Source organism: Tinamus guttatus, unplaced genomic scaffold, assembly GCF_059628265.1.
Source record: "Tinamus guttatus ecotype Peru unplaced genomic scaffold, ASM5962826v1 Tinamus_guttatus_pri_ptg000027l, whole genome shotgun sequence".
Lineage (NCBI taxonomy): Eukaryota > Metazoa > Chordata > Aves > Tinamiformes > Tinamidae > Tinamus > Tinamus guttatus.
In genome coordinates this window covers 1,992,442-2,011,849 of record NW_028288561.1, presented here as the reverse complement: position 1 = coordinate 2,011,849, position 19,408 = coordinate 1,992,442, and the positions used below count along the sequence as shown (strand labels likewise).

At 48.4% G+C, this 19,408-nt stretch overlaps 1 protein-coding gene across 4 annotated transcripts in view; it reads left to right on the top strand.

The window, feature by feature from the left end:
* The window catches only part of TSHZ2 (teashirt zinc finger homeobox 2), a 212,448-nt gene that overhangs the window by 83,033 nt on the left and 110,007 nt on the right, over nt 1-19,408 (top strand). The window lies entirely within an intron of this gene.

The window sequence follows — 19,408 nt, the reverse complement described above, 5'->3', positions numbered from 1 at the left end:
TCCTGGGCAGAGCGGTGCCTCACACATTTCACATTTCTTGACTTTTTTGTCATCCAGATGTGCTGTTCCAGTCCCTGGATCATCCCAGCACAACGTGGACATGCAGTTAACCCCTAGCAGGCTGGAATGGAAGGGCCTGCAGGCCAGTGCTGGCCTCTTGCCAGGCTATGGGGTTGGCTCTGGGGGCATCTGGACCCTCCTGGTCCAGGCACAACCCCTGGATATTGCTCCATCCCAGCTTTTCTATGGGAGCTGCTGTTGCTGCTCTGTTTGTGTGGCACAGAGGTACAAACACATCATTTCAAACTGAGGTAGAGCTTGATTTTTAGTTACATTTGACAGCGACCCATTGCTCCTCAGCCATCCTTGAGATTCGCTCTTGAGATACACTCTGGTTTTCTCTTCCCCTGGCTGCAATAGCACGTGTCCACCGACCAAACACGTTCACAGTGTAACAGCTTCAGTCACTGCTCACTGTTGTGCCCATTGCTTCTCCTGGCCCTTCCAAGAGTTGATTCTTGCATCCCAGAGACCCTGACTGTCTTGCACCTGATAGGCTGAGGTGTCTGATGATTCCTACCTTCCTGCTTTCCAAAGGGATCCTATTCTTAATTTATAGAAAGACAAAAAACTGTCCGTGCAATGAAAATTCCCTGTGATCTATGTGGGCTACAAATGATGGATGATGAAAGGCTTTGTATTAATGCCCTGAATATGTATAATCCTGAGCCCTCCATGTTCTAGGGTTAGCAATCACTCAGTTCATTTCATACATTTCATCACATTGGCATAACTCAGAGTGTTAAACCATATTGGAGCACTTAGAGAAGCCTAGACAGTGTTGGGAAATCTGAGGAATTTGCTCCGAAGTTCTCCCTAGACTGTTTCTGCTGATAATCAGCCTCTAAAATGTGATGAAAATGCTTTTGTTAACCTTGCCTGCATACTTAGTTGTATTTCACGTCACTTTGGACTCCTGATTAGTTTTTTTGTATGCACAACTGTAAGCATCAAATTCAATAACTGTGCGGGAACGGCAGCATTATCACCCGGCGCCTTCGGAAAACGCAGCCTCAAGGGATGCATTTTCATCGCGGCGTGCGGAGATTTTGTCACACAACGTTCGTTAATCTTTTCCCAAAGCCCACGGCCGAATCCCGAGCCAGGCTCTATCCCGCAGCTCCCGCGGCGCCGGCACGGGCAGCCGGACGAGCCAGAATGTTGCGTTGGGTTTGATTTTGCTCCCTTTAGTGCACGGAGCCGGGTTTACCCAGGAGAGACGACGTGGTGAATAAGAGCAGCTCCGTGACCCAGGGCGGAGGAGCAGGTCGTTGCCTTGGTCTCTGTCCCGGGAGACTGTGGCATTGTGCTTGTCCTGCAGCAAAATCCAGAAAGGGATTTTAACGTGGTCCCGCAGGTGGGGAGCGTCCACGCTCGGCTCTGGAGAGCGAGAAGGGATTTTACATCCCCGGGAGTGGTGGTTTTCTGTTAAAACGTCCCCATTCGGGGCTTAGGAAAGTGCTGCCTGCCTCCCTGCATGGCCAGTGGCCTGGAGTGGCTTCCTTGCTGGCTGCTAAATATTCAGTAGTTCCTAGGGAGCAAACGGGCGCCTTTTCCCTCCCCGGCCTCCCTGGCGCGTTGAGGGAGCCTTAAGCATCAGCACTTAATTCCCTTATCAGGAAGGGCATCGCCAGGCAAAAAGTTGGGCACGGTTTTTGTCAGGGCTCCCAGCTTGTTGTCTGCTTCCTTGGCAGCACGAAAGCAGCTGCACGTCCCCGCCAGCCTGCAAAAAACATAGATCCTTGTGAAAACATGAGGGGTTTTAAAAGAAGCTTAAGAAAGACCTGCCTGACAGCAAATGGGTTCAGAGTTAAATTCCCCCTGTTTCTCAGCATTGTTAAAGCCAGGATTTTGGTCCCGTTCCATCACTGGGAAATTAAATCAAACGTAATTGTGGATACGTCTAATCCGGACTGCGAGCGCCGCTCGTGTAAAGTTACCCGGGCTCGCCGGGGAGAGGCCGCGCGCGCCGCGGCGCCGGGGGCCCCGGCGTCCGGGCGGCTCCGGGGCCGGCAGCCGCGGGAGGCAGCGGCAGGTTTGTCTGGCGGGGCTGCTCCCGCCTTTGGATCGCCGTTTCCACATACTCGGAGTGTTAAATTGCACGGCCCTTCCGACAGACACGCATTCCTCGGGCTCTAAACTGCGGCGTTCGGCTCGGAGCCTCCCAGCTCCCCTGCGCCCGTCTCGGCCGCTGCTCCTCCAGGCCAGGCCCCTGGAACAGCCTCGGAACAATGTCCTGCTCAGCTCTTTTCTGTTTAAAAAAAAAGAAGGAAAAAAAGAGAAAAGAAACACCCAAACCCCAAACCCAACAAAGTTGATTTCCTGTTCTGGGGAGCCATCTATCACCGGCGCTCCCATCTGTGCCGCTCCTCGGTGACAGAATGACAGGTGTCATTTATCACTGGAGCTTGCGGAAGCTGTGGGAAGAGGGATTGAAATTTTTTCTGGAAGCAGTCAGTGTCTACAGACTGCCAGATCATTAAAAAGGGGGCTTTCCAAAGAAAGCTGTGTGTAATGTGATTGCACTTACTGTCAATGACAGGCTGAGAGAAAGAAGAAACATCAAAAAAGAGAGAGAGAGAGAGAGAAAGAGCGAACGGGAGAGAAATGAAGTTTCTGCCAGGGGCATTTAAAGCTACAGCACAACAAATGCAAGAATCTTTTTTTGGTTTGGTTTCAATATCTGCATACTAAGTAAGCCCTTTAGAGATTTTAGCTCAGCTTGGAGTGCCAATAAGGAAACCAAAACAGGAAACTCCTTTAACAGCACTTATTCGCATCACATATTATTTAGGGCACTGTAACACAGTTTGTACTTTAAGGAGCGTGTCTTAAAGCACAATGACTTAAGAGTGGAATAGGAGCTAGCAGAGACAGGAAAACCTATTTGGTCTGCAGCTGAGGCTCCTAATAAATCAAAGGGTAGAACTAAGACCAGATACAAGGCCTTTTTTCAAAAAAGAGACATTTACAACGTCCTGTTTGCATAAGAACATTCAGAAAAAGCACCATAATATCTTTATTTCAGCACCACCTAGTCAGACTCTGTTGGAGGATCAGAACTGACTCCTTTTTGCTTTTTATGGTAAAGAGCTTCTTGCACTGCCTATTACCGCAAATTGTCCTCCTACCTGAGGTGCATAAAACCAAAAATAAGACTGTGTATTTATTGAAAAAAAAAACACAGAGAAGATCAATCAAATGTTTTAACAACAAAAAGAAAGCAGGAGCGAGAAAACAGTGTTTCTTTCTCTCTGTGGCTTTTTGTGGCTTGCTTAGGTTGCGTGTGTGCGCCCTTGCCATACAGGAGTTAATGCGCTTCTCTCTACAATATGTGTTAGGGCAGTTTTAATTCGTGTAACACAGAGAAGCCAGGAGACTGCCAGGGCCCTGCGCCCAACTTGGTCACACTCGGTGCAGAAAACACTGGCCAGCCCAGAAGAAGCCCTTTGCAGCCCCCCGAGGAGCTGCTGGTGTTTGCAGTAGGAATCCAGGGATCTCCATATCCGCACTGTGCTCCTAGGAAAGGTGCTCGGTTCTCGTCTGTGCCCCAGGCCCACGGGCGACCGTGGGCAGGTCGCCCAGCGTCTCCCTGCTGCAGGTTCTGCTCTGTTGAGCTCTGGAGCTCCTCGAGGCAGGAGCCATCCCCTAACGCCCTGGATGAACCGTGTCCAGCACAGGATGCGCTGCCGCCGGCCGGGGCTTTCCCTGCACCTGCAGTAGAGACCCTCATCGCTCCGCGCGTGCAAAGGCACGGGGCTGCCTAATGCTAAACAATTAACTCCTTTACAGCATGTGCATATATTTACGTAGGTAGGTATTGATTTACTCCAACACTTGTCTCTGTGGAGAATTTCCCCTGAAACACACGAGATCGGGACAACAAAGCAGAAACGTAGTGGCTTAACATATGCAAAATGTCACTGATAATGCTGCTCGCCTGGATGATGAAACTCTTACATGTGGTCCCGTGGAAGTTTGTTTGTACACTCGTGCCAATGTGTTAAATGCCGTCATGTCATTCCTCCCGTCACCAAACTCAGCATCGTTCTCTGCTGGCATTGGAACCGCAGAGCATGTGTGCAAGTCGATGTACATATTATATGTGCACGCATATACAGGCATATTTATACTGCAGATTCCAAAACATTTTTACTAGGTTAAGACAAATTATTTTTGCCTGACATTTTCTGTTCGAAGTGCTGCGCCATAGTTTCCCTATGTGAAGCAGGTTGGGTCCAAGTGCTTTAAGTGTCATATCCCTGGTGCAAAACAGATATCCCTGTTTCCAGCAGCTACATGAAGGAAGCAGAATATAAAGTCAGGCCTCAAAGTCATGGAGATGGCTCTGTTGACACTTCTTTCGGTGGGGTGACAGAGGCTGTCCCTGTCATTCTCGGCAGACTCCACCTGTGCTAGTGCTGCAACATGCGAGTTTGTCGTGGTTTCAAAGCCTACCTGGAAAACATGTCCTGCGGGTCCACTGGAAGACAAGGAAAACTGATGACATGTCAGAGACACGGTAATCTCAGGGGAAACAGAGATCAGCTTCATGTTTTAGATGTTTGCAGTAAAGTTTGTGTCCAAGACTTTCACTTCAAAAAGAGGGGAAAAAAAAAAGAAGTTAAAATATTGCTGGTGTGGTTTTGCTTTGAAAAAAAGCATTGCTGCTCGCAGAGATAACATTTTGCCTTCTGAGCAGGGGTTATACTAGTGAGTGGTGGTTAAATAGCCGCTCTCGTCAGCGCCGTTTTGGGGCAAACGCCGGTGTCTGCGCGCGGCCATCCCGCAGGGACGGGGTCCTGCTCGGAGGTGACCGGAGCGGCCCGGAGCCCCACGCACAGCCCCAATGGGATTCCCTCGGCTCCCGGTGAGCTCAGCGTGACCAAGGCAGGGGCTAAACCCGCTGAACAGCCCTAGGGCTGCAGGGGCCTCCAGCCTGGGCACCCCTGGAGCGGCCCGGGGCCGTTCCCAGCCGCGCTCGGGGGCAGCTCCTGAGGTCCCTGCTTGGCCCTTGGAGCGGTGTCGGCTGCGGGAGAGCTCCTGCAGCTGCGTCACCCTTAGGAAATTGGCACCCGGGGTGAAAAATCACTGCTCGTCCCCGCGGGGAGCAGCAAGCGGCAAGGACACGTCGTTGCGTCTCTTCACACCCCGACGTGCATCCCTAGCCAAACTCTCCAGCCCGCAGACGGCTGTCCCGGGCAGTCCGACCCGCTCCGTTTCATCCCGAGCCCCACGGGAGCAGGGGGACCCACGGCACGGCCTGTGGGACACTGTTCGTGTGACAGGCTGGCACACAGACTCGAAGAGGCGTTCGTGACTCACGGTGGCTCTTGGAGCAGCCTCATCAGAGACATCGTGTCCCGCCTGGCTTTGGAGATACTTCCTTTGGGAATTTCCTATGGAGAAAATGATTTCGCTCTGCTAGTAGTTGCCATTCGTTTAGGTTGTCAGCAGTTCTCCAAAGGCTGCAGACTTCTTAAATAAAATGTGTGCCCAACATTGTCCAAGCAAACCTGAGCCTAATATTTAAACAACCTTCAAAGCAATTGGAAGACGATCCCGCGGGTGAATATTCCATGGCTGGTTGGCGATGGCATGTTCTTGTGTTCAGCTAGCGACACGCAGGGGTGCAGAGGATGTCCCGCTCGGAGCACATTCCTGGGCAGCCATTGAACAGCGGGAATTACACGGACCGAGGCCGTTCACAGCCTGGTCGTTTTGTTGCTGCAGTTCTGGGCTACCTGCTATAACCAAGAAGTCTCATTTGTAATATTTGGGATCTGTAATATAATAAGTCACATTCAAATGCGCTACTGAATCACGTGTGCTCTGTTTTGATCAGGTGCTGAGTACATTTTTTGAAAGCTGATTCTTTAAAATTAGGAAGAATTATACCGTAGTATAATAGTAGAGTAGCGTGATAGTGTGTCATATTCTTCTGGCTTTTGGTCTTTATTTAATTTCTGTCAACTAGAGAAAATGATTTAAACTGTAGAATGGAAAGAAGGGAATCCATCAATATGTGCATTTTTTTCCTCCAGAGATTAAATAAAAGTTTGTGCATGTATTTACATTTTTTCTTCCGTAGTATATACTGCACAGTTATATTTGGAATGGATCTTCAGAAAAGCTGCAGGGCAGTTAATGAGAATAGGATGTTTGTACAATTCTGTAAATATTTTTTATATTTCTGGGAGCAGCAATCATATATCTTGATTCCCTTTTTTTCTAAGCTAGCCGGCTCGCTCGGACTCACATTGAGCTTCACCCTTTGGCCGGAGCCCAAGGAGCAGGAGAACCAGCTGAGGATCTGGTGGAGCGGGCGAGCTCCGAGGAAGCTCCTGGATGTGACCGTGCAGCATCCCGCGAGCCGGGAGCTCCAGCTGCGCCCTTCCTCATCCCCCTCATCCCCCTCATCCCCCTCATCCCCCTCATCCCCCTCATCCCCCTCATCCCCCTCATCCCCCTCATCCTCCTCATCCCCCTCATCCCCCTCATCCTCCTCATCCCCCTCATCCTCCTCATCCCCCTCATCCTCCTCATCCTCCTCATCCCCCTCATCCCCCTCATCCTCCTCATCCTCCTCATCCCCCTCATCCTCCTCATCCCCCTCATCCTCCTCATCCTCCTCATCCCCCTCATCCTCCTCATCCCCCTCATCCTCCTCATCCCCCTCATCCCCCTCATCCCCCTCATCCTCCTCATCCCCCTCATCCACCTGGAGCTCAGGCAGGGCCCCGGTCTCCAGGACGCGGCTCCGCTCCCCGTTCCCGCTCCGCTCCCCGTTCCCGCTCCGCGCTCCCGCTCCTCCTTGTTCTCCCCATTCACTCCAGCTCCGTGGGCAGATGCGGAGGTCGAGGCTGTGGATCCGCGTGGGCAGGAGGTGCCCTCAGTGGGGCTGCAGTTCTTTGCTTCGTCACGTCCATTGGCACGGGTGGGACCCAAGGTTCTGAGGAGGATCTACTGTTAGGGGGACTTCTGTGTGTGTTTCAAGCCTTTCTGTTATTTGCTTCTAAATGATTGTATTTCAAGTTACTTGTTAAAATATCTTATAAATACTGATAGCTGCACTGGGGGGAAAAAAAGACACTAAATTTATAATCCATGTTCCCTCTCCGTGTAACTAAGAAATGCCTCGTGTTCACATTACCTCCGTCACGGAATGACTGACGTGGAATATCTCAGTTTATCACCTTGACATGCATGTTCAGAGCAATTTGATGCTAAATCCTCAAGGTTAGGTGTTCCTAAAACACAGGCATCCAGGATGGATTACAGCTACCCTTCCCTACTTCATATTCCGTTCCTACTGGTGAAATACTGGTGTTCCAGCATGGACTAGCTGATTTCTTTCCCTAAAAAAAACTTCCTGTTCATTTGAACTCTCCATTTCTCTTTACTGCAGAGTTGTTCGTGCGCTGGTCGCTAGTCACAGAGTGACCCAGCTCTGTCCATACCTGCTAATGCCACACGCTGTAGGACAGGGAGTTGCGGGAGCAGCGTTGAGGCTCCTCTGTTTTGTTCCAGCACTCTCTTTCTTTATTCTTCACTCTCCCACGCGGTAAAGATATCTAAATGTAAATGAATCATTGCACGTTTGGATACTTGGAAGATAAATCCCTCCGTTATCAACCAGGCTCTATAACTGATTTAGTGACCACTTTGATCTCCGTCCAACAGCCACACAAACCGTGGGCAGGTCTCGGTGCGCCTGGCGGAGGGTTCCTGGGGCTGCTGCCCCCTTGCACGTGGCCACACGAGGACACGGGTGGCCCCTGGCCCTGGGCCTTGCGGTGGCCGTGGCCAGGACGTCTCGGCTCTCTTGGGGAGGGTCTTAGTTGGCCACCTGAGGATGACAAACCTTCTTGATTCTCAAGTAATCAAGTGTTATTATTTGAAATTATATTTTTCATTCTTTTTGTGCTTTTTTTTTCAAATGCTTTGCATGCCCCTTTCCTTCCCGCAGGCCTCCAGGTGGGCACATCCCCACACTCAGGAAGAAAGGAGAGGTTTTCCGCTCCTGTCCTCAGCCACAATTTCTTCTCTTTTTTTGGTCTTGCCGTTGCCCCACAGTGGAGGAATAAATAGGGTTTGTTCAAGCTAGTGGGGCTTTTATATGAAAGAGGACAGGATCCGGATTGCTGAGTTAGTACCAATTACTGCTAGGCTCCAGGAGCTGGAATCTGTTCAGGGGGCTGCGTGGGGTCATATTCACACACAGCCCCCCAGTTTGGGGCCAGCTTTGGATGCAGGGGGGTCCCGAATGGGCTGATGCTGCCCTTGGCTGTCACTTTATGCGTAAGTTCCAGGCTCTTTCTATCTATATGTATCCTCTCTTGGCCTCAAACAACTACTTTTACTCATTCTAGCTAATATAAATGTGCTGCACATAAAGGTCAGAAACTTCTCTCAACCTATTGTCCCCCCAGTCATTTTACTTTTATTATGATGTATAAGTAAAATAGTCCTGAAATTGTTATTTGGACCAACCACCTATCAGAGCGTTTCACCTATGGTTAGCGAAATGCTCCAAGATCCTCCAGAATGGAAGGTGCTATTTAAATGTAAATTATTATTTACAATATCTTATGCTTGATATAAGTTTGGGGGAAGTTTCATCTCCACACTTGTTTGTAGCAGCAAATCCTTTCATAGCTATAATTTATATGCAAAGATTTTCCCTGTCCTATCACACATTTCCCAATATGTTTTGATGAAGCCTGAATAGTTCAAATTGAGCTCTAGCGTTGTGCATTTTATTTATTTCATATCTTATTTGTATTAAGTTTTGTCAGAGGGTAGGGCTTGCTTTTATACGCCGGTAAGGGAGGCTATAGAGTATGTGATTATGCAAGGTCTTTGTTATTTATATACGCTGCATCCTGCGCGTGCTCCTCCGGCGCTCCAGCGAAATGCAGGCTTCTATTTTAATTCTCGTGAGCACATATGATCATTAACAGCTACTGCACACAGCAAAAAATAAAAAGTGCAATTCAAAGAAGGGTACATACAAAGAAATATAAGGAGCACGTAAAAGAATGAGTGAGATAAATTGGTTCTTTTCAAATGTCGAACTTATCTTCAGTTTGAGAGGCATCCTCTGTGCTGCCTCTGCTCCAAATGGCACTTTTTAAAACAAAATTTAAACATAACAATAAAAAATAATTCATTGCTTTTAATAACATTTTCAGCCATAAAAGAACAGTGGCCTTTTTCCTTCCCCACCCCGAGATTGCCATTTTGAAAACAGCAGGAAAGGTCCCGACGCAGCCCCGCGTTCCCGCCGGGATAGGGCAGCGGCGCTGGGACGACCCCGACCCCATCCGGGAGGTGGAAGCTAAGCTGTTTCCCTAGGAAAAGTGGGAAGTTCACGTTCCTCCTCATTGTAAAGTGCCTTCTCAAGGTATGTAGATCAGCCCTTGGTGGTTTTACCGAGAGGAAAATTATGGAACTGTCACTCCTCTCTGCTGTATTGATTTACAACCAGAGCAATAATAACACCAGGATGCTCTGATGAAAAGCAGATGTCTGTCAAGCGCACAGGGCTCTCCAGCGCCAGAGGCTCCGACCTTGGGAGCCGCTCTGGATTTTCCCTCCTGGTTCGCTCCTCTTCCCGGGGCTCAAGGAGCAGTTAGCTCATCCTCATCCTCATCCTCATCCTCATCCTCATCCTTGTCCCGCCGCTGCTCCCATCTCGCCTTTGCCTTTGGTTGAAACAGCAGAGAGCCAGTTTAGCTGATCAGATTGATTTTTTTAATGTTTTTTCCCCCATACATTTGCATCCATTGTAGCTTTTTTCCACATATGTAGCCATGCTGATACATATCCACGTATGTCTACAATATAAAATTTATATTTACTCTTAATGCAGATAGAGAAAAATCAAGTTAGTGAACAAAACATGAACAAATCCTCTGAGAGGAAAACCCTCTGACTCTGTATTTATGCACTACATATACATGCAGTAAAAGTGGGAGTCAAAGAGAGCACCACGAAACAGCAGACAAGTTTCTACAGCCTGACACGCTCAGAGCTCTGCACCCTCCGGGCGAATGAAGAGGGAGCTCCGAGGACTGCGAGGTGCCAGAGGGACCAGGCACATCATTAATCCCCATTTTGATCATTCCAAACTGGTTTCTTACTTTGCAGCCTCCAGTTTCACTGCGATTTTTGCCCCCGCAGAAGCTCGGCGCCCCGCGTCTCTGCGCTGCGTTACTCCCTTCTCTGACCTGCACGTTCAGATAAAAGTATTTTGCTTAGGAACTAAGTAATAAATCACCTGTAGGAAAGAGACACGCTCTTTTTTCTGTCGGGGACTAAATGTGAAAAATGGCTTAAAAGGAGCTAAGTGTAAATGATGGGGCTCTGTTCCCAGGTGGGGCTTTGCTGAAGTAAAGTAAAGGCAGCGCACGGGAGGCGCAGCCCAGGGTCGCTGCAGCCATACGTCATGTGCTGCAACGGTGCTTTATTTGGCAAAAAGATCAAAGAAAGATCGTCATCATCATCATCATCATCTTCTCCTTCTCCTCCTTCTTCTTTTTCTTCTTCTTCTTCTTCTGTGTGTTGAGAAATGGAATAGGTTTTCCCCCTCTTTATGTTCAGTGTAACTACGCTGTAGTTTCCCTAATCCTAGAGATGAGATCACCCACTCCAGAATATTATTAGATTTCAGGAGTTTAAAAAAAAATTACATAAGTGCTAAGTGTGATTTGACCTACCTTTCCTGTGTCAGACTGCTGAAATTATTTTACATTCATATAAATCCTTGCTGCTTTGCACTTTTTTGTAGCTAAAAATAAATGCTGTCTTGGGAGCCAAGGGTCTCATGGTGGGCAACTTATTGCATGTTGAATGTGTCACAGTAAATCTGCGAGAGGTTTTGAGCTGTAAAGAGACAAAACTTCCTTCTCTTTGAAAGGTAAAGGTAAGGAAGGAAATCCATGTTCCGAGCAGAGCAGCCAGAATTTCTTTTTCACATTGCTCTCTCTTTTCCTGCAACCCATCATGCTAAAACAGGAAAAAAAATATTTTAAGTGAGAAAAATACAGAAATTATAGTGGCTGCAGCGATTATATTTTATAAGCCATGCTTGAGAGGAAGGTGTCATGATATATTATAGCTGCCTTTAATGGTGCAGTTATCATAAATAAATGCTAGCGTCATCTTCCTCTTCTCCTCTTCATATCCGAGTTAGAGACTCATTTTCCTGGTGGGGCTGAGGTTCAGCTCCCATCAGGAGCCCAACAGGAGCAGATTAATTTCCTGGGAAGGATTCTGATTAAAGGGAAACGTGTGTTTTGCAGCGGAGAAATGAGACTCTGGAGTTCCTCAATGCCCAGTAAATCCTTTGGGAAAGAAAACCTTATGTCCCCCACAAGTCAAGGCCTTGAATCCTTTCCAATGAGTACATTAGTTTTTGATTTTACTTACCATTATTTAGACTACAAATAGGCAAACCCGATAAGAATTATTTGCAACACAACATATAGTTTCTATCTTATAGCTTTAAAAAATGATGAAATTAATGAGAAAGGGCAAGAGAAAAAAGAATGAACTAGCGATGCGGCTGAGGTCAAACTTGAGGAACGAGCACAGTGGGTTAAAACACCAACACAGCAATGTAGGTGCGAGCAAATGAACCGTCTAATAAATAATTAACAATTAATTTTCTTCTGTCTTTTATCTTTGCCTCTTTTTTTTCCCCCCTCTCCTCTTCCACCCGGTGTTCCTGTTTTGCATTTTCCGTGTTCCTGCAAGTAATTAGAAAACAAAATCAAAGCGCGGGGTTACAGAGTTCCCATCCTGCAGTCCTGCCGGAATGGGATCCCGGGCTCCCGGACACGTGGCGGGGCCTCTGCTCGCCGGGGAGCCTCCTCCGCAGCCCTCCCGTGCGATGTCCCCACACGACAGGACACGGAGCCTCGGCAGCCCTGGCCAGTGGCAGTGTCACCCTGGCAGGACTTGGGCTTCCCAGGAGCTTTTGTCTTCCCCAAGGTAGTCAGCGATGCTGGAAAAATATCCCCACGTTCCCTGGGAAGTGGCAGGTGCCCCTATTTTCTGCCTATCCAAATTAAGTTTAATCCGAATGTGTCTCCACGCAGCAAATTTGCTGTCCTTTGCATCGCTTATCCCCTTAACATGTGCTGAGGTGCCGAGCTGCTCGTGAGCACTTGGTGCCTTGTCACTAGGGCCAAGGACCCCCGGCTGCTGCCAACCTGCCCGGAGCGGTCCCAGACGCGCGAGCAGGGTCGTTCCCTGCACGCGGGATCGGGAAGCTGCGTGGGGCACAGCCGGCTGATGGGGCGCTGCATGCTGTGTTTTTGTGGGCAGATAGTTTGGGGGTGAAGTGTGTTCACAAATACACACATCTCCTTTCCCTCATGCAGTTCCAAGCGGCTGCGTCGTGCCGGCCTTCTCTGCTGTCCAGCAGACGGTGGTTAAGCTCGCGACAATGAATATTTTATTGTGCTGAACACAAAATGCCTGGGACGCCGTATGCATCCCGTCCCGAAAGCCCTCCTTGCAGCGTTGCTTTGTGTGTGTCAGGGCGGAGCGTTATAAAACAAATGACACTTGCTTTCTCGAGCAATAGCAGAGTGAAATATTACCGCCCGTTCAAAAGTTACCTCTGATTGTGCTACTCAGCTTTCAGCGCTATTTCACATTCAGGGTAACTTTTCTAACCCTTGAGAAATATTGTACCACTATTGCCTTCAAAACTAATCACTATCTTTTATACTGTATATATAGTGCTGTCCAAGTACTGTAGCAAGATCTAGCAAGAAAGATTACATGGAAGAACTTCAAGGTTTCCCAATCATTTTTAAAGGGAAAACACTTGGAGAACTTCGGGACTCTGCACATGCATTTGCTTCAGGTTCTCACTGTGCTTTAATAGGCAGCAATAGAGCTACAAGGATATTTCTATCCCAGGTAACTTCTCCAGCAGGAGAATTTTGCCCCTGTGCAGCAGGGGTTATATGTTACGTGCTGCCACTTAAACTCTTTTCCTTCCCAGGTCAAGGTCTTAAATGGGGTGAAAGTAGAGCAGATAACCCCTGTGTTTTACACTGGATATTATCAGCAGTTCTATCATTACTTTCACAGATTCTGTTTTGTCTAACTGGGACTAAAGCAAAACCACTTAAAGAACTGAAAAATTCAGAACTTCTTGTTTTCAGTTGGTTCCATGTAAATGAATGGGTTTTCCACATCAGAGTTAAATCCAAATCTAACCCACCCAGACACCGTATTTGTCAAATTTTGCCCTAAAGTTTAGAGACAGAGTAATCCTTTGTATCTAGGTGAGGTGAAAGAAGAAACTACCCTGTATGTTTGAAAGTAAATGGCAGAAGGGAGCATCCACGCACAGTTTCTCTCCTGCTGGAACCGTCTCTCCGCGGCCTCCTCAGCTCCTCTCTGCTCCCCGCTCTGTGCCGGTTGTTCGCTGCTCCCCGTCGCACCTGGGCCCCTTCCCGAGGGGCAGCTGGCAAGGAGATTAGTTAACAGCGATGTGGGAAGGCCTCGTTCTCAACGCAGGGCCCCGAGTCCCGAGGGCGCCAGGGCTGCTCGGGCCATGGAAACGCCGCGTTTGGCCGCGCCGAGCGCCGGCGCCGCAGGCTCCACATGAAGGAGCCGCCATCTTGACTCGCCTCTGGGTGTCCCTGACAGCAGCTCGCTCCGGCCCTCTGCTCCACGGGGACAGCTCCGTGTCCCCTTGTTCCTTCACTTCTGCTGAGATAAGGTGGAAGTTCGCGAAAAAATAAAAAATGAAGAATTAGCAGCAGTGAAGGCTAAAACCCCCAGTATTTATCAAAAGGCCGGAGTGCGGCACTGAGGGAAGGCGGAAGGTCGATACCCGGCGAGGGTCCCCTGGCCGGAGAGGCGCCGGAGGCAGCGCGGATCCGGATCCGTCTGCCAAGCGCCGCTTTATCAGCTACTTTTTGCTGCTCATTCCCTGGGCTGGGAACGTGGTGCCGCCTCTCCAACTCTCCCTTGGCAAGTGCAATTTTAAAACAATGCGGAACAAAGAAAAATGTGTTCCTGATATAATTATGCCTTCTGCAACTTAAATTTTAGGCACTCAGTTTCATCTCTTACTTAAATGTATCTGTGTATTTTAATAGGAACATTCAGCTATGCTTTTATTAATGCAAAAACATTAAAGCACCATCCCTGAATGCTAAAGCCTTAAAGGGCCATTTCAAACAGAACCTGTCATAAAATGTGCTCTCAAGCGTGTCCCCTTTAAGAGATTCAAGAATTAAATGTTCCCGTATGTGAATTTTATTTTGTACAGCACATTTGCTTTATGGCTACAATTAAGTTAGATGTGCCGATAACAATGTCTGCTTTCCATTTTAAATCGCACATTTCAGACAGTGTGCATTGTTTTATTATCTAATCCACATGCTTTTAATTGCAATTATGGTCCCTTATGAGTCCCCTGGGAGGGCATGATTGCAATTAAAAATGTAATTTAAATGTTAATTAATTACATTCATTTTCTAAACTGGGAAAATTTCATTTATTATTTTCATGTGTTGTGCACTTATCCTAAATGCATTACCTTCTAAATGTTTTTTTTCCAAATTAAGTGTTATGTTTATAAAACAGGGTGTTTAATACCCTTTAAAATTTTGTTAGAATGTTTATACAAATTATTACTTTAAATTAATTGATTCCAAGCTCCATGCAGGATTTGTATGTCACGGAAACCAGAATAGAGTTGTTTTTCATATTCTGCTGAAATTACATTAACATGAGAACCGAAAAGTTGATCAGAAATATTCCCTGTTACTGCATGCGCTCTTGGGCACTTGCAGAAAAAGGAAATGAGAAAGTTACTGGAGGCGCCTCGATTCTGTCGCTGCTGCCTCTCGGCTGTAACAGGAGCGCTCTCCTTGGCAGAGCAGATTCACATCTAACAGGAGATGCTGCAACAAGTGCAACAAACTGCAGGAGCAGAAGGAGGCAGCGGCTGTTGGAAGGAGGCAAAGAATCATGGACCTCGTTATTCCAATCGAGAAAAAAAGAAGCAGGGGGGATTTATTTCCACTGCTTTTTGGTTTATAATATTTGCCTAATGATCATGTTGGCTAGAAAAATATCTGTAAAACATGCAAGCAGAGATTGTCCATGATCCTATGACTCCGAGAGCTGAGGACTGACAAAAATTAACAAACAGCTTCGCAGCGGGGCACGATGTCAGCCCCGCTCTGCTGATCAGGGTGCAGAGCCTGGAAACAGATCCAGAGCCCCCGATGCCACGGGCTGACTTTCGCTGCCTTTCCTACGCAATATGCAAAGTTTAGCATTCCGAGTAGGAAAATTCCTTGAGTTCCGGCAGGAGGAGGGAGCTGCGGGGCCGGGGAAGAGCATCAGGTACAAACGGTTTTGAGTCACTGGGCTCCATAATTAAAAACTGATTAAAGATATCCGGATGCATGCCATTATCTTTGCAAAAGATATTCTCATTACCAATTCGTGGTCAGTTTGTTATATAAAAAAATGAGACTGTAATTTATTTTCTCAGAGAAGATCACAAAACAAACCAATTAAGGCAGGCAAATTCAGAATTGCAAAGTTCTGATAGATAACAGCTCCTCAGAAGAAGAAGCTGAATCTAGAGGATACAGCTGAAATATTTTTATTTTAAGCCAGTGCTGCCAGTTGCACGGACACTCTTTTGGAAGCCTTGAAGCATGAAAAAAAAAATGGAGTTAGTTAAACTCAAGTATATCTATTTTTAAGTGAGATGAGAGTACCCACACTGCCTGTTCGATTAAGTTAACCAGTTGCTTAAGAAGTGAAAATAAGAGTGCTTTGGGGGAAACCTGTGCTGAGGGCGGCGGTGCTTCCTTGTGGAGCAAGACCTGGGAGCTGGGGACGTGCATGGGCCGCGGGCAGCGAGTTGTAGCGTTAAAGGGAAAGAGAATTGAAAAAATGAAACAAGAGCCCTGCAGGTACAGACATATGTCAGCTACTAGGGGTAAGAAGTGCTTTTTTATTTGTACCGTTATAAATTAGGAGAAGATTCACCAGTTCTTAACTGCCTAGGCGGGTCTAGGTCAGTTTGGGGTGAATGAGCCTCTCTGTAGAGCCTCTTTCCCCATTTCATTCCTACCCCAAATCACGTGTCGTTCTGAGGCAGTAAAATCTAACGATTTCCTCTGCATTGATCCTGGAAGCCCCTGGAGCCACCTCCAGGACTCCCAGCCATCCCCAATGCCATAAAATGCGTCAGGAAACGGCACCTCCCGCACACGGGGCCTGCAGGCTGGGACCACGTCCAGCCAAACCTCCCCCCGGGGCCGGAGGAGCCCCCTTATCCCAAAGCAACCCTGGAAGTTCCTCGTCCGCTCAGGACATGGTACTTCATCGGGTGATGAAGAGATCAAAAACAATTACACAGCTCCTGATAACCCTCATTGACCATCTATTGAGAAAATCAGATTCTAAATAAATTACTATTGTACTTTTAAAGCTGTGCATGGCATGTCCTACTTACTGGTGACCTAGATAATTTCCATAAATTAACCTCCTCTACCTCCCGTTTCCTCTGCCGTCCTGCTGCTTCCTTCCTCCTCCCTCAATAGCCCATGCCCTGGATGGAGAAGACTGCGGTGCTGTGCTGAGTCTTAACGTGACATTAGGAACTCACCTGCCTAAGTGTTCATTTGCATCCTGCTCACTAGACTTGTCATATAGCTGGGGAGAAAATATATTATGAGATGTGTACTGAATTAGCTGTCAATTGTAGTGAAGCTCTCCCTTAACTATGTGAGGAGAAAGCTGTTGAATGAGGCTCAATCTTGCTTTTTCTTTTTCAGCTGAGATGTTTCATTTTAGTCATCCAACCCCAACCAATTTTATTAAGTCTGCTGTCAGCCATGACCCCCGCTGGGGCCTGGCAGGGCTGAAATAGTTATGCTGCCTGGTGTCACTCGTGCCAGCTCCCGGTGACGCTCCGGCTGCGACGCTGGGGCTCGCGGAGCAGCAGCCACGGGCAGGGAAGCGGGAAGGGCTCCGGGTAGGGAGCCCCTTGCGCTCCCTGTGCTGTCCCAGCAGCCCGGGGCCCTTCGTGCCGGTGCTTTGAGCAGTACCTGCTGCGTGCAGGAGCTCACGGAAAGCACATGGAGAAACCCCCGGCGCCGGGAAGGGGTCTGGTGCTGCCTTTGTGCCGTTCCGAGAGGGAAGGAAACGCATGTTTTGTGGCAAATTGCTCTGTACGGTGGTCATAGATAGAGGCGGTGTTGGGCACCATCTTTATGGCATCCCTTAAGTGTAGGTAATCCTGTACGGAGCTGATTCCCAGGAGCCTGGGAATTCCCTTCCCGGCCTGCAGGCAAGAGCAGCACTCAGAGATTGGCCCAAAACATGGATGATCCAACCGCAGCTGCCCGAGATCACAACATGTTATATTCTTTGCACGCCAAAGAAAGTTTGAATCCTGGAAAAGTGATACTTTATCGTCAAGGTAACCAGAATAGGTTCACCAACAATTTACGTGGCTCTTAAGTCTGTTTACATGCTTGTTTACTTGGCTTTTCTCTCCGAGAAGAAAGGAGTTACCTTAGCAACTGCCTCCTCACACGCGCCCGGCTGCCGCGCTGCGAGCGGCTCCGCACGGGGCTCCCGCCCGTGCTCAGGGCACGGTCAGTGCGTTCGTTTGGGGCCTGTTTGTTGGACCGGGCTGAGGCTGGTTGTGCCCCCAGGTTGGGGAGGAGCCTTCTATGCTTTACATGACTGCTCTATATTAATCTGATTGAGCTTGGATTTTTGGAGGGGGCACAAACCTAACTCGCCGCTACCTGCCAGGCTCCAAAAGCAGGTCTGCCCCAGCAGGCACACTTCAGTGCTGCAGTTAATAGCAATGGTAACAAGCCCTTAATGCAGCTTTTGCACAAAGATGTTTAGGATCCTCAGGCCGAGGCTCCTCAATTGCCTTTTTTTAATAGCAGAAGACTCTCAAAGCAGGAGTTTCCTCATGGACCATCCCTGCCCCTTCCTTGGCTGCGCTTTATCCCAAGCTGCTCCTTCTTGGAAGCTAAGCCCAGCCTGGGCCCAGCACAGGCGAAAATCCTCCGGGAACAACCCTGCAGAGCAAAGCAGAGCAGCAACCAGTAAAACGCTGGAGCCAGCAGCATTTTTCTTCCCTGAGAAACATGTAGCAGGTTCTTTCCTGTTTTGTGCTGCCTCCAGAAGGGGAGTGGGTGTATTTACTTATTTACACACTAATAACAACCAATAATAAATACCATTTCCCACCCAAGAACTTCAAAGGCCCAAACAAAGAGGGTCAGTGATTTTCAAACTTGCTCCCATTTTTTTTCGCGTCACAGGGAGCTGCAGTGCCTGGCTCCAGGCTGAGCCCGCAGTCGTGCCCCACAGTTCTAATTCCCACAGTGTGGAGCCACACAGCCCCACTCTTTTCCTCTTATTCTCCTTTTAACATCTTGTAACAAGAAGTTTGGCCTAAAGTCGTGTCCCGCTCGCTCAGCAATGCACAGCACGTTGTGGGGTTTCCTTCAAGAACACGCTGCTCCGGTGTCTCTGCTGCTTTATTCACATTCTCTCTTCTTTGAGTCATTTTCCTTTGAAGTTTCTCAAGCACTGATGAGTGCAAGAGAGCCGCTTTGCCACGTTTTTCCCCTTTTAAATTATGGGTTTCAGTTTGGCAAAAAAAAAGGAGAGTTGACAAGAAGCAGTTGTCAAGAAACAAGAGCGGGATGCAGGCAGCAGAGTCTCTTGCTGCTTGTGTCGGTCTCCCAGTTCCTGGTGCTTGGGTGGCTCTGATGTCCCTCAGCCGCCCCGTGCTGCAGGGGAAGGTGATGCCGGGAGCGCTGGGTTTCACCGGGGCTGTTTCAGGGTTGGTTTGCTGCATGTTTCCTTCGTGACCGTCAGCAACTCACTTCTGTGCCTTGATTTCTCCAGCACTGATGGGCTCTCTCAGCCTTTTCCCTCTTTATTATCACTCTCCAGGGAAGAGACTTTTTTATCCTATTTTTGACATGAATGTCGTGGGCCTATCATGCAGGGTTTAATCTACTTTTCTGAGGTTAGGAAGGCTCAAACCTTCCTCCTGGCTTGTGTCTTGGTCCATGCCACGTGTGGGGCCGTGCAGCTGCACCCACTGCCCTCCCGACCTTGGGAGTCCTGGTGCTCCTGCCCTTGGTTTGGTGAGCTCCCACGAGCCACAAGTTCTCCCACTTCTGTGCCAACTAGCAATATGGTTGGCAAAAAACATGGCCTGGCATCTAGCGCACGATGTGTTCCTCTCTCCTGCTGTCTTCAAGTAGCCATAACATTTTAAGTATCCAGTTTCCTCAGCCCCTCGTTTCCA